Source organism: Melopsittacus undulatus, chromosome 1, assembly GCF_012275295.1.
Source record: "Melopsittacus undulatus isolate bMelUnd1 chromosome 1, bMelUnd1.mat.Z, whole genome shotgun sequence".
NCBI classification, from domain to species: domain Eukaryota; kingdom Metazoa; phylum Chordata; class Aves; order Psittaciformes; family Psittaculidae; genus Melopsittacus; species Melopsittacus undulatus.
Genome location: NC_047527.1, coordinates 32,803,346 through 32,819,492, shown reverse-complemented (window position 1 = coordinate 32,819,492; position 16,147 = coordinate 32,803,346). Strand labels below are relative to the sequence as shown.

Genomic DNA, 16,147 nt, shown 5'->3' with positions numbered 1-16,147 from the left:
TAAAAAGCACCACACAACATAAAAAATTACTTGTATTCTTTTTCTGATTATAATTTCTTGTATTTTCTGGAACATGAATCAATTTATATCTTTAGATATGAAATAAATGTTCAGGTGAAAATGATTCTTAGAATATGTCACAGAGATTGAGTAAATGAAGACAGATAAGTGGATAAAACAGCACAGAAGGTGGAAAACAAACAACGACTTCAAGTTAAACACTTTCACAACATGGAAAAATTGAAAAAGCAATACTTGACTTGAAACACAAGTCGTTATATGAAAAAACGAGAGTTGGAGAAACTAATGATCTGAACAGCTGAACCAGAAGACTGGACTTCATCTGCACAGAAAGTGAAAATGCACATATGCAGTAGGGTGTTACCACATTTTCACAGCCCTCTGCCATACAACCCAACGTACCAGTTCTAATCTGTATACAAGTATATTGCACATGACACATGGTACATACTTGTGAAGTGTTTTACAAAGGTTAACAACTGAGGGCCAGCCACTGCTGAGCTAGTCTCTCACATATCCAATACTTCAACTTATACATCTGAATTGTTATTTTTCACAACAGTGCCACATTAATGATCCCAGATCCTTTTCTGCAGAACTGCTACACAGCAAGTTCTAGCCTGTGCTCTGCTTGTGGATCTGTTCTGCAGCTAATAAGGGTTTGTTCTGGTCTTCCTTGAATTCCCCTAAAAAAAATGCAAAAAGAAGATAATTTCAGTTGTTCAAGATCACACTGAATTCTAGGTAAGAAATGTTTGCAGCCTCCTCTAAGCCCACTTTATAACCTTTAGAAATTTAATAAGTGCACTGTTTCATCCACATAATTAATGAAAATATGGAAAGGCACAGGAACAGCAAGCATTACAACAAACTGGAGGCAGTGTCTAGGTGGGCAGCATCTCAAGGGTTTTTCCAGATCAACCCCTGCTTTGATTAGCAGCTTTTAATGTGATTCTTCTGTAACAGCTCCAAGTCACAGAATACTAATAGTTAACAGCTTCCTAACTAAGGAGAGTTTGCTTTTAATTTCAGACTTAGTATTAACACTGAATTCCCCATTCTCCTCCTGTTCTCTTGATATACTTTCACTCATTCAGTTACACAAAAGCATACAAAAAGCCAAAAGATAAAATTTATTTCTTGTGTACCACTTCTTACATTCACAGAAAATATTCGTACATGTATGTGCATTTAGACAAAGAGCACTACAAAAGTCCTAAGCTTTATAAAATTTGCTTTCACTGGGTTATATCTAGCAGCTTATTTGGGAAGGACAGAAAACACAGCTTTGCTTTACTTTCAGAACAGCCATTAATTCAATCCTTCTTGTTCTATAAAATCAAATAACAAGATAGTCACACAGTAGCAGTTTAGCAAGAGCACTGCTTAAAGTAACAGCAGGTGGTTATCTAGAATTATTAATAAAATTTATCTTATTTCGTACATTTCAAATAGGCAAAATTAACAAAGTATGCATGAAATCACTTAGGGTCTATATATATTTGTCTTTACATACATTTTTTTTTCTATTTATATACTTATATTCTATATTACTGCTGGTCCTCATTGTTTGTCCTCCCCCAGTTACTCCTTCGTCAATTTGTTGCTTTTTGCATTATTATGGGTGCTTTGCCAATAGCCAAACTGATTTAATGTCTTGCTGCCCATGTCCTCTCTCCCCTACAGCAAAAAAGTGAATACTTTCTGTCCATTTACCTCACTGAACTAGCTCACAAGCAGCTCAGGAGGAAGATCAGAGAAGCGCCTGTGTCTGTAGAGGGAGGGCCATAAACTCCTGACCTGGAGCGGGTGCAAGGAGTTAGCTTTTCAGCTCCTGCTAATCAGCTTAGCTTCACTGTCAAACCACAGACACTAAAGTTAAAGCTCCTTACACTATTCCACACAAACCCCACGATCTTATTCCCAGTGATTTCATCCTCTGAAAGCTGTGGCCCGTATTTTATTTTCTTTTTTCTTTTTTTACAGTACATTAACATTAGAGAATCTTAATTTCAGTGAAAACTAGACATAGCTACTGGCTAATTAACAACTAGGTAGTCCATGACAGCAAGTAAACTTAGGCCTTAAAAGCATTTTACTTTCCTGAAGGGGAGGGAGGGGAGAGAGGGAAATCACTAACTTGTATTTTGTTTATTTTGATAAATTAATTTACAACCAAAGACAAAGATGCACACAAAAAGGACAGTGAATTGACACAGAATACTTGGGGACTAATACTCAAAATCCAAGGAGCTGCAAGCTTTACAGAAAAGTTCCCCTACCTGTCCAGTGTTAAAGCCCAGTCCCTGAGGACTAACTAAATACTACCTTACAACCAGCTTCCTCTGCTCTTGGACTGGAGAGGAAGAGCATTGCAGATAAACCCCTGGGAAGCCAAGGCAGGGCCAGGCAGCTGCAGTGAATGCCAGGTCAGAACATCAAATCCCATTACACTTTCAGAAAACGCACAAGTTGTTTTTGTAAGGATATTATCATTCACGGAAGGACTATCCTTTGCAAACTCCTACCTAGGGTCAGTAAGAAGACTTCTGAGGAGAGGCAGGAAGGCATTCTTGAAAAAGAATATAAAAATCAAGTAGGAAATTGAACAGATTAAAAATCTGTACTCATAATACTTTTCAGCTACTTCTTCGAACAGCAGTCCGCTCAACTTCCCTTTCAAATTACTGGGCAAGCACACTAAAACAACCAAAAAACAAAAAGGACTTAGGACTCAGAAGACTGAACTGGAAACTGCTTCATCTCACAGACTTCTTTTGACACTATACTGGTTTCCTGATTTCCAATACCACGTTGATCCACGATACTGCATAAAGCATATGAGTCCCTAAATCAATGACCAGATTACCGCTACCTGGGAATACAAATTATTTACATCTGTTACCAATTCAATCCTTATCAAACAACTCTCTTTACAATAGCTTTGTGTAATTTTGAAAAGAAAGGAAAATTTCCAAACAAAACCGAACAAAACAAATAAGGTAACTAATTATGGAACCAATGACTAAAACCTAAGATTTCCCCAATCACCAAAATGGCCAAAGGTAAGAATATTTTTGCCATTTAATTATGATATGATAGCAAGGGGGCTAGAAAAGGCTTACTCTGCAATCAAGATAGGATTCAAGATAGCTTGAAATACACGGTATACGTCACACGGGAAATATAATAAGCGTTTTGGATGCAGTAGATTGCTTAAGCCACTACAGCAAAAGACAAGCAACTAATATGAAAAACATGGGATCTACAAGGCCATTACACGTACAGTGTATCTCATACGAGAACACTTACCCATTCCACATGGCACTGCTGCACAGTGAGATATGAGGATTCAGGTAAGAATTAGACATACATAAGTTATATATGTTTATGTTTCTTATGTTGCCAAATATAAGCAAGGTGTCTAAACTCCCACTGGAGTCAAAGAAAATGCAGTTACAGAACTCAGTAGTCTATTCATGGCTTCCAGTGCCATTTGAGCTATCCTAAGATGTTACATCTGGATACCTGCATATTCCATCAGCTGCTGCTTTAACAAGCTGAGAGAGGACTTCTGAAGACCCATGCCACATCTGACACTGCATGTGGCAGATGGTTCAGATAAACCCCGACATGAAAAGGCAATGAAATGGCAATAATGCATGTATTTAAACAAATGTGTTACACCACTAGCCAGTCAACACAGCCAGAAGACCCAGGGATTCAAGCTAATCAACAAGTAGGCTTCTAATCTTGGATTAGCTAAGGCACACAGCTAAATGGCAACTGTAGACTACACAGGTTAACTTAGTGTCTCAAACTGCACTAGATGCCAAAATACAAGCAAATGAAGCCTGCCCGACGTCTACCGCCAAACCTGCCCTGAACAAACAAGCAATCATGAACCCTACTAAAACTAATTGACAAAATAACAGAATCAAACAAATTCCCTTGTAGAGAGGTTTCCCATGTAATACATTTGCCTAAGACAAGCCTTTTGCAAGGAATGATGGAAAATGCAGGGGTTAAGGCACTGACCATAACTCTGCACATTTGCATGTGCAGAAGCCTAAAATTTGCTCACTCTCTCCTGTCTTTCCTCCCACTCCCAGAGGGATGGGAAGAAGAATCAAAAGAATGCAAATCCCACAAGTTGAGGTATAACACAAAACTACTACTGCTACCACCAACAGTAATAATGATAAGGGAAATAACAAGGGAATAGAGTATAAAACTAAAAGGGGAGAGGACAAGAAAACAAAATGCACAAGTGATGCAAGATACAATTGCTCATCAACCGCCAACCGATACCCAGCCTGACCCAAGCAGTGATCTGACCTTCTGGGTAACTCCCCCTAGCTTCTATACTAGGCATGACATGCTGTGGTATGGAATACCTGTTTGGTTAGTTTGGGTCAGGTGTTCTGTCTCTGCTTCCTCCTGGCTTCTTGTGCCCCAGCAGAGCATGAGACTGAAAAGTCCTTGATGAGAGTAAACACTACTAAACTAAACTTTATCAACAACTAAAAACATTGGTGTTATCAACGTTGTTCTCAGACTAAAGTCAAAGTACAGCACTGCACCAGCTACTAAGGAGAAAAATAACTGTTACAGTTGAACCCAGGACAGAAGAGAAACTTACCAGGAAGTGGAGCATACTGACAGGCAGGAATGCAACTCTTCCCTTGCTTCCCTGGCAACAAAGCTGACACGAAAAAGCTGAGAAAGGAGCAACCCAGGCCATGCTGTATCTTACTGTGTACAGCAAAACTCAATGACCCCAGCCTGTACACATGGCTTATTTTCTCTTCAAGAAAGAAACTATAGTCAGGCCCTGTGTATACCAGCCAGCCACTTGAAGCATCAAGTGGAGACTTAAGAGGAAGACATGAAACAGTGCTCCTAAGTAGAGAAACTTTATTAATATACATCTTAAACCATAATGGAAAGAAAGGTTGCTGTTCTCTGTTGAAATGACCAGGGAGATCAATCAGATTATCAACTCAAATATTTAAATCCCAGAAGAAAACTAAAAGATAAGGAAAGACAATCTGTTATATCAGAAATTGAGCCAGTCAAGCATCTCAATGCTTTTCAACCTGTTTACAACTCGAAGTCCAAGGGGGAAAACTTAGGCTGTTTCTTGTAAATGTTTGCTACCTTACAATAATAAACTCATCGGAAAGTTTGTCCCAGTTTACTGCTGCTGTTCAGAAAACAAAGATGATGATAAAAAAGCCGTGGAAATTTCCAGCAGCCAATATGAACTAACCCAATTCTCATGCTTCCATAAGTTTTATGCCCAGAAAATTCTCTGAACCAGCCACCCAGAACATCAATTCAGACACAGCATCAGTTTGACCCACCCTGGATACCCTGAATTATCACAGAGAAGAAAATGTGAAACTCCTCCATGAAACAGCAAGGTGATCATCAGAGCCTTCTTTGTGGAAGGCCTTCCACATCCAAAACCCATCATGGTTTGAGGTACATACAAAAGAAAAAGCTTATATATGCCTACATAGTCTTGTGGATGAGGCACATCACACTCCCCAACACTAAAGGCCTTCTTTGTATTCATCTACTGCAGCTGGGTGTAACCACTAATCCAAAGGACAAAAGCTGGCTGTCCCATATTGTAACTCTTTAGATCTCCTCCTTACCATGACTGTAACCTATGACTTTTTGAAAACTGAAAACTTGTATCTCCCCAGGCACTCTGTGATATCCTCACATCTGTAACATTTCTGTAAAACTTACCTCACCTGGTCCCACAACCCTTGGAGAAGGGAGAGGAGGACAATACAGACACTTGAGGCAACACTGACACAAACTGAATTTCAATGGCTACCTCAAAATTTATCCCCACAAAACATATCAGAAAAATTCAAGAAGATAACTAATTAATTTAGTGGCTCCAGAAATTGTGAATGAGGAAGCTGAGATTAGAAATATGTAGAATGATTTATTGGGAAAACTTTATTTTACTTTCCGGAATAAGTCATTCGAGGACAATCATTTAAATCTTTCACTGAGACACAAAATGTTACACCAAAATGTTTACTGCTTGCCATCATATACAGCGGTCATCATACCATCTTACTGCTGGTGATGGGCAGGTAAACCACAGTCGCCTTAGGTTAAACAAAAATGAGCTACTAAGCTTTTTCATGAAGAAAAATAGCTAAAAAACAAGGGAAGCCTAAGCCACTAGTTTAACAATCAATCATCAGCTTAAAACTGCACAAGAGATTAAGTAAGCAAATGAAAAAAAAGGTGACTCAGACTTGATACACTGCCACTAAAGACTCATCTGCATCAAAGCTGTAATTGGTTTCTTACTTGTGATACTGGAGTCTAACCAGAGCTTCCTCCCAGAGCCCAGTTTCTTATTTAATTAGTATTTCTAAATTTCCCTCCTATATGCTTCCAAAAGCTTTATCTTTTTCCACCCTGTGCTAGCAACTTGCAGTTATATTCCTAAGATCTTAAATAAGATTTGACTGATTTTAAATTACAAGATACTACATTGTAAAGCATCCGTCCAACTTTCACTTTGTTCTGAAGCAGGCAAAAATTACTTAAGTTTATTCCCTAACTAGAAATTCCGTATCATTAATGGAATTCAGAAAATTATCTCAGTTTTCCTTAACTGCCTGTGACAAAATACTTCTCCTATCATGTCAAGTAACAAAGATTGGTGAAGCAGCACAAACACGCCTTTCTCTTTGCTCCTGCTACCAGCCTTCCTCATACTGTAATCACCCCCTATTACTAACAGTCACAAGATCCTCAGAAAAGGTGCTTTCAGTGGACAAAGCTGCAGGTGTTGTGCTCTGTTGTTAGATGTAGATAAAATTCCGCCTGAGTGCCTTTTTTTATTCTTCAAGAGTGTACTTAAAGAAAAACGGTATTTCACAGCTAGAGTGATGACTGTCCGCCCTGTAGTCTCATGCAGCTTCCAAGAAGCTGCAGCTCCCAGACCCAGCTGGGGTCAAATTGCTATTTCTCTTCATGACTTACTCCTAGAGTTTCCCCTTCTTTAGCTCTCTCACAGATGTTGTGATTTTTGGATGTGATGTTTGGATACTGTGAAGCTTGGATATAAGACAACTTCGACATACAGCTTATGAGACTAGCTCCCTGCTCACTGGTGGACAGAACGGGGCATAAGATACCTTGTCATATCAGGAGTTCTGCAATGAGTTCAGAGGATCCTCCCTATTTTAAGTGCAGCTCTTCTCAGTCAATGAATAAAGGTAAAATAATTACTGAGTACTGGATTAAGCATACCAAGTTCTCCTGAGAGAAGAAAAGCACAAAATCTTAAGTTTTCAACTGGAGAAAATTAACAGTTTAGAGATGATGTGTCTGGGGACAAGGCCATAAACTGTTGCCAAACTGATGTCACAGGCCTGGTTTGACAGCAGTGAAAACAAAAAGGCCAACAAATTAGGGAAATGGACAGAGCATATGTATCCAGTGGTGACATGGGGCCACTAACACTGGACTCCAACAGAAAAGATAGGAAGAGGCATGCACCTGGAAGGGTTAAGGGAAAGCCAGAGCTAACTGGTCCAGCCACATGCAGCAAATAGTTATCAGTGCAGATTTCTCAAGCATCTTTAGAATGAAAACAATCATCTACAACTCAGCAAAATACTCAAGGACAATCACTTCAATTGCCTACTGAGTCCTTGTAGCAAACCCATGCTCTGGACAGAAATTATGAAGTTGTGCAATGAAACATAGTCATATGAATGATTTATCTTTGGAAGAAACTACAGATTATAGAAGATTTTGACAATCCAGGAAGAGTTAAAAAACATTAGTGCCATGTTTACAGATCCTTTCACAGTTGGCAAAGGCAGAAAACACTGAAGAAAAACTTGGATGAATGATCAGTGCTAAATGTTACCTAAGCATTAGAAACTTGCCACAGACTGAACACATATTCTACTGAAGCACAGAGACTATGCTCTTCAGGCAGGATGACAAAAGGTTAATTTCTGGAATTGAATCAGTAAGAAGGATACTAAACTAACAACCAACAACAGAGGGGAAGAGCCCTGGTAAAAAAGATTTGGTTCAAATTGAGAACAATGTGGGGGCACAGAACCATCATGACAAAAGCAGACTTCTTCCTCCAACTCCTTATGTACTAGTAGTTAGCAGTACCAAGTAGGCTATATCATAAGATACCAAATAAGAGAACTTCAGCCATAAAGATGATGATTCAGAATAACCTGTTTTCCCAAACCAAAGGGGAATAAGTATAGCTACTACAAGAGAAAAATGTAAACAAACTGTGAACTAAAATTTGGAATTGTTTCAAGTATTTTTATAAAGAGTCCGAAATAAAACAATTCCAGCTAGAAGTGCAACCTGATTCAGTGGCAACATGAAATGACTCAAAATAAAAGGAAACCACACCTAGAAATGAGTGAATCTGAAAATGAAGTTTGCATATATAAGGAATGACAACACTGTCTGCATCAGCATAGGCTCATAACTACCTGGAGACAGAATGGATGGGTGGATGATGCTCTGAACTGCTTTTAAAAGAATGTCTGACTACTTACTATACCTTCAGGACTCCAGGGCCATTATCTTTAGCAGGGTACAGTTAGCTTTTGTGACTCTGGAGCCACTCAAAACCAGAGTGAAAGAACAAACTTGCTTTGGAACTTGCAGAGAGCTAGTGCTTCTGTTCACTACTGAGCCAAGAACCCCTAAGACAGTCTTGCCTCCTGCAATGAAGGCATCTAGGCTGCAATGATATGCAGCAGAATTTTAGGTTAGAAGTGCAGACCCTAGAACTGTGGAGCAGAGGTCTGCAATCCAGCAAACAGCAAAGAAACCTACATTTGAAAAGCAGAGGAGACCCTGGAACTGGCTCAGCTAACCCTGTTCACCTACAGTGCTCTGTCCTGTCCTATCTTGGGGATAAATTAGGTATATTAGTTTGATAGTAACTGTGTCCCTTGCTCCTGTCAACTATGAAGTGCCTGAGCAAAGGTAAACAGTACCAGGCAGTATTTACAATGACAGCAAATAAAACTGCTTCTTTTTTGGTGCTACATGTCAAAATTCCTAGAGAGCATGGAGTTCGCTAGTAAGCTTAAAGGGCTTAAAAGCCTTAAAAAGGTCCAAAGTACTACCTGTGACCCAAAAAAAAGAAAAAAAAAACAAACCCAAATGCAAAATGGGCAAGTTGCTGCTTACTTCACTCTTACAATACCTGAAGTACGGTATTAAACTGTAGTATTAAAGATCCATATCACCAGCTACAGCAGCAGTTTGCTCTCATGCCTACGTGTAATGACAGTGGATGTTACAAAGCATCAAGGGGCTCTGATTGCAGTGGGATTTCAAGAGAACCAGAAAAAAAGAAAGTCAAAGTTTTAGGTATAGCTTAATGGTCACATGAAAAAGGGCCTCCAAAGCCACCTCCTGTGGTGAGTTGCCACTGACAGTAATTTGTGGAACAGCCAGTTTCAGAAGAGCCTTGTAACATAACAGCTGAAGGGTTACATTAAGTCTTCACCTGGGACCTGGCAAATACCTCAGGTTGCCTGCAAATTCACATCCATAATGTTCCCACGAATTACAACTCCATCAAGTCCATGGAAATGGGATCCAGTGCTGGCATCTTCAATGACTTTTCACTTGTTTCAGGCTCTAAGTGATAAAAAACTGGCCAGTTGAAGAGGCATGAAGAAAATGTGATATGTATCCTTCTCCCCTTTGAAGAGGTCAAATCCCATATCTAACTCTGTGTATACAGCTAAGAGAACATTGAGAGATGTCTCTGAGAAACCAGGGTAAGCTTTACCTGCCTCTTGATCCAGGACAAGCTTCTCATCCCTTTTCATGAAGGACAGACAGCCTTAGTTGCTGTGCAGAAGCTGAGAGGAACCTACTTCATACAAGACGAGTTAGTGTGTTGCAATGAATTACAAGAGGGCCAGTCAGAAGTTTTCCAGAAAATCCCTCTGAAGTAATTTATTAAGATTCCCAGGCCTTAAACTGATACAAAAGGAATGTCTGTTGAGTATACAGTCTTAAGCAAAATACCCACTGGCAATGTCCACTTGAAGGCCATTGCCACCACAGGTGGAATACAGTTCAAAGCAGGAGGGTTTAAGTACTATCAGATACACAAGACCAGAACAAAAAACAGTGAAGACATTTTCCATAGTCTGGAAAGTAAAAAACCCTGCAACTTAGTATCTAGGACTGAAAAAGGACCAGAACTGTGAGGGGAGAAGGCAGGGGGGGTGGAGGGAGTGGTGGGAATTAAAACAAAACATGAATACAGCTTCCTAACAAACAATTTTGGATTATTTCTTGTTCTTACCATGTTTAACAAAGCCTAAGCACATACAGATGTGATTTCATTTCTTTGTTTGTATCACTACAACTGGATATGCTGCAAACTGACCCAACATTGCTCTGTATCAGTTCTGAACTCTCACCTTGGGAACAGTGTATCTCAATTTCCTCCCTTCAGTGTATGGGTGCATGGACCTTGGATCTGGCTGACATGGAAGATCTCTGTCACTGATCCAGACAACTTCAGTTACTGACATGAATCTGCACATTTAGTATAGTGAAATTTCCTTATATTTTACAACATTTGTTTTTCTTAACTGGTGTTATTGTATGAGAAACTGGAAACTAAAAATACGTAACAGCTGCCAAAAATGAGACACTAAAAATAGCAATAAAAATTGGGTTCCTCATCTCTTAAAGAACTTTACTTGTTCCAACAGGTGACTATTTCCCTTGCAAGAAACTTCCCCAGAAAATCTGGTCTCCTGAACTGAAAAGCCATTTCCTTCAGCCTGGAGACAAACAGCTTCCTCAAAGCTGTCAAGCAGTGAAACTGGAAGCATGACCACTGCCAACACCATCCTTTGGAAGTTTTCAGGAAAAGATGAGACTGTAAACACACCCTTTGAGCATGTGGTACTACAGTAAAAATCCCAGCAAGCTGTCTTTTCCCAGAAACTAAAGATATCAGGTTAACCCACACTCACCATAATACTTGACCGCTGGCTATCACTGGGGACCTCCTCAAACACCAACAGCAATCTGTGCTCAAACACTCATTTATAGTTAGTCTAAAAAGAACCTCTCCCACTTTTTTGACTAAAACAGATTATGGGGATACAGAAATATACTGGAGTCACAAAATTAAATAGTTTAATATACAGAAGTGTTATTTATCAGGAAAAAAAAACCCAAACAAAATAGTTTGCTTTTATTTGGTTAAGTATCAATGAATTTGTAACATACAGAAATGCAGTGGAATAAAGCAAAAGAAAAGATGCAGTATGACACAGCTGAGCACACTGTGACCCTGGAATACAGATTTTACTACTGGGAAACCTTCAGAATACTACCAGGAAAAAAAAAAAAAAACAAACAAAAACAAACCAAAAACCAAAACACAAGACAGTTGCTTCGAAATGAAGTATGAACAAACTTTAGCAGCTACAGACATGCATGTGACTTTAGCATCACACTACCACAGATGGTTTTTCAAAATTCATTTTTAGATTAGAAAAAAAACTGCTTGTCACAACTCCTAAAGTGTTTCCAGAACAACACCTGACAAGAAATCTCTGATTTTTACTCTCAGATTTTTACTGAACTTCTGATCTTTTAATGCAAACATGCTTTGGATAATGCTGATCACGACTTCATGCTGACATTGAGCAGACCCCCTAATGCAGAGCCCTTGACTTTTAATATATATGTATATATTAACTATGTTATACACGGGTTCCATTTCCTCTCTTTGCAGTTTGTCACTTGCTCACACCATTTCCCCCTTGCACCATACATCCTCTCCTCCCTGAACAAAACTGCCAGCCCCACTCCCTGACTTGCCTTCACAAGACCCCAGCCTTCTGCCTTATACAGCCCTCAACCAAATGGAAATCCCTGCCTTATCCTTTTGACCTGCTGGTTTCAGAGACCATGTATATGCTACCTGTCAGCAAGGAGCAAGCAGACGAGTGCTGGGTGAGGTGAAAGATTCAGGCAGAGCCTCTATCAGCTCAGACCTATACATGCGGGTATTCACAAGCATTAGCATGGTGAAAACAGCAACAAGAACAGCCAAGAAGCATGAAGGCAGAAAGAAGTAGCAGAGATTCCTGGTTTCCCATGTGGATTTTGACATCAGTATCCACAGCAGCTTTAAGGGAGCCATTCTTTTCCTTTCTCTTTCTCTTTTGGAAGAGAGAAAAAAAAATCAAGATCTGTCATAAGAAATACAGGCTATGCATGACCCAAAGATTAGAAATGCAAAATAATTGATTCTGGCAAAAGACAGGCCTAACTCCTATCTCATAGACCCTACTGTTGCTGTTAAGAAATCAGTGTAAGCAGGGGAAGGAAAAGTGAAGCTTTGGTGGCTTATTAACAGGAGTTATGTTGTTACAGTATCCTGAAAGGATGCAGTTAGGTCCTTTCCCATCACATTAGTGTGACCCATGTGAGGAAGCAGATACTTGACTCTCCAATGGGAGAAAATCTGTGCACATGTATATGTGTACTTATGAAGTATACACCAAGTAAAATGGCACTAAAACCTGCACACTTTGTAAGGCCTGCTCTCCAATGCTATGATACTACAAGATGCATTTTAGGCTGAAGGACTAGACATAACGGATGCATTTTTCAGATTTTTTGAAGACTGACAAGTCAACAGCCACATATTTCAGATAGGTCAAAATAAACTGTCTAGATAGAGCATGACAGGTGCACCTTTCCTAATGGTTGAAGTCGTCTTGAAGTCAGAGGATCTGCTTCACTACAGCCTGTTGCCTAACCTTCCCAAGGTCATTTTTCATGACACTTTACAAATAAAACACATATTATTTGATTCACTTCTCACATTCACACCAATGTAAACCAGAACTATGGTGGCATTATGTTTATAAACCTGTGTGGGAAAATCAAGCCTGAAATTTACTCCCAGGGAAGAGGCTAATCAAGTTAAGTGTTTACTTAAACTTGGTCAAGTAACTAAAACATCTCCAATCAGGTTTATCTGCAAGTAAAACTAGAACATTCCTTTACAATCTACTTTCATAGTTCAGGACATAAGATTATTCAAATTCATTCTTATTTTGACATAATTCTTGGGGGACAAGGTAGCTTAAGCTGGCAATAAGATATACTAAGATTTTGGCTTCCAGACTATAGCCCGAACTGAACACAAGCTGGATGATTTCTGCTAAAGCTGAGCAACATTGGTGAAAAGTTCTCTGTAAAGCAAAGAAAATCTGACTTGTCCCTTCCCCTCAAAAACTATGAACAAGGAGGCAGTCTCAATCCTGCTCTTAGCTGTCAGCAATAGGAATCTTAGCAAAGACAGGCAAGAGCAGAAATATTTCTCTCCAGTCTTTCTAGGGCAAAGCTAAAGGTTCAGCTGCTGGAAATCAGAACTGGAAATCTTGCACTGCTGCTGGCTTTCTACAAAAGAGATTTCATTCAGAAATCTGTTAGCCTAGCATTGCTTACACAGACAGCCATGACTGTATAGGCCATACAGAACCTCCTTGTGTTTAATAAAGTACTTAACTGCATTAATATTACTACCCTGGTGTAGACTACTAACTTGGAATTACCACACAACTCAGGAAGACCTTACTTCTGAGCAGCTTGATGCCACCAGTAACATAAGCAAGATAGAGCAACATATGCTCGCTTACAGAAACGCAATACACCTAGTCACACCAGAGCCTTGCAACGTTGTGGTTGTGCATGCACGTTCCTCAGTAGTGTTCAATACAGTATTTCACGCCAAAAGAGGGAGAACAACAGCAACACTCCTACTTTTTTGTACAACAAACTTTTTTTAGTACCATGGTATTTGCACGGGGAGCATTCCAAGCACGGCCTGAGGAGCTTATGTCTTGGAACAGCTTACTGGCCGTAAGGCAACACCGGCCAGATGCACTGCGGGGAGATTTTCTGCTTGGGTATCACTGGCTTGGCGGGTGTGACCCCACGCGAAAGGCAAACAGCTCCACTGAGGGATTTACCCCTCCCCAGCTCGCCTCGAGCAGCCCTCTCTTTCCCAAGAGGGCACGGCTGGGACTTCCAGGCCTGGCTGTGATAGAGATGAACTTTCTCCAACCAGAGACCTGAACACTGGGAAAACTCTGCCTGACGGCCGGGGCTGCGCCGTTTACCAGTAGTATCTCCCTGGGGCCCACCTCAAAGACAGCCCCCAAGCCCTGGTGCCGAGCAAAGGCCGGCAGACCCCTGCATTGCCCATTGCTCCGTCCAAGAGTCACCGACATCCATTTTGGGAGTGGGAGCGCCCAGCCCCGCTGGCAAAGTTTCGGGCCCTGTCCGAAGTTGGGGGCAGCGCAGAATGTGCGAGGCGAGGGTGACCCACACGGCACCGACGAGCACTACGGCCGGGCTGCGGGATCCGCGCCGCCGCCCCTCGCCCCGCCGCCGGCAGCTGCCACCCAGCGCCCCCGAGGCCGCGCACCTCAACACGCCGCCGGGCCCGGGAGGACACGCCGGGCCGCGGAGCAACTTCAGGTCGCACCCAACTACTTCCCGAGGTCTGAAGCAAGGCAGGCCCGGCGAGGACCCGCCGAGCCCAGCCCCGCACCAGCGCACGGCCCGGCCGCGGCCCGGCCTTAGAGCAGCGGCCGCCACCAGCAGCCGGGTTTCGCGTGTGGGGAGCTGCAGAGGGGGCTCCTCCGCGGCCCCTGGCGGCTCTGGGCGGCCCACCTGTGCTCCCGCCCTGCTCCTCCGCCCCTCGGCGGGGAACTGGGGGCGCCGGGCGGATGGCGGGGTTGGCGCCTCCTCCACCGCCGTCCCCAGCCGGAGCGGAGCCGGCCGGCAGCGCCGTGGCGCAGAATCGCCTGCCGGGCCCCAGAGAGGTGCGCGGCGCCGAGGGACCTGCTGAGCCCTCGCCCCGGAGCCACTGCGCCGGCGGGAGGAGGGGGTGACGGGACGGGGGCTCGGACTCGGACATGATGGCTGAAGCAGCCCCTTCCCCAGCGGCGCGGCCCAGAGCGGCTCCCCCCATTCACGGCCTCCCCCCCGGCGGCGGGTGGCGGGTCCGCCCCGCGGGCCCGGTTACCTGCTTCCCGGGGACACTTTGGAGACGCCTCCAACATCGGCAAACACTAAAGAGAACTGACCCCGCCGCCGCGGCGGCCGCCGCCGGCCCCAACCACTCCGCCCCCCCTCGCCCTCCCGCCGCCACCGCCCCGCCTCGCCGCAGCAGCGCCGCCCGCCGCCCCTCGCCGGCTTCCTCCTGCCTCGCCGCCGCCGCCCCCACCGCACCCCTCCGCCCGCGGAGGGCTCCCGGCGCGGCGCCCCGGACTCGCTCCCCCCCGCTCCCGCGGCTCGAATGGCCCCGTCCGCGTCCCTTCCCCGGCCCCGAGAGGCGGCGCGCAGCGCCCCCAGCGGTGGCGCGGGGCACTGCTCCCAGCAGCGCCAGCCGCTCCCCGGGATCCCCCTTTCCCTTCGCTTTGCCGCCCCGGCGCGGTCCCGCTCCCTTGAGCCGGATGCTACGGAAGGAGGGATACGGGGGTCATCTCGCTTTGCGAATTGCCTTGCCGTGGTCGTACCTCCGTGTTGGTCACGTTTCCTGACCCCTGCTGGCTGCTCCCGAAAGCGCTGGCTGCGCTGGAGGCAGGGGATTCCTGCTCTCCCAAAGAGATTAAGCTGGAAGGAACGGAATAGCGAAGCTTAGTGCGAGGAAGGAGAAAATAATGGCTTGCAGGAACTGAGTGAGAGGCGGGTAAAAAGAATGCAGCACAGCAGGAGCTTTCCTCCTGGGCGGAATTACGGCAATTGGTGTTGCTGAAGGGAAGGGCAGCCCGCGGCCCTGCTGCCCTCCCGTACCTGCTCCAGTCCCCAGCAGCGGTGACACTGGGGCAGCGGCTGGCCCCGCAAGTCCACACCCTGCCACCACCCAACGGGATCAAGCCCTGTCTCACTTGGTGCACGTTTTTGGATAGACCCCTGTCCATGCCCTTCCAACCAACAGCAGTCCTGTGGTTCCGCCAGCAGTTACCTCGTTGCCCATCTTTCAGGTTTTTGTATGGCCCCTACAGAAGGAACAGCTAGAGAGAAA

General features: G+C 43.6%; 1 protein-coding gene across 3 annotated transcripts in view; it reads right to left on the bottom strand.

Annotated features, from left to right (window-relative positions):
* STAU2 (staufen double-stranded RNA binding protein 2) overlaps nt 1-15,763 on the bottom strand; it is a 168,699-nt gene extending 152,936 nt beyond the window's left edge. The window contains exon 1 of one of the 3 annotated variants that reach the window (XM_005150805.3): nt 15,639-15,763. The gene's annotated coding sequence lies outside the window, so the exon portion shown is untranslated. Of the gene's footprint in view, nt 1-15,145; nt 15,233-15,638 lie in introns of those variants that run through there. The other 2 variants (XM_034065075.1, XM_034065140.1) reach the window with 2 other exon arrangements.
* Between the last annotated feature and the right edge of the window lie 384 nt (nt 15,764-16,147).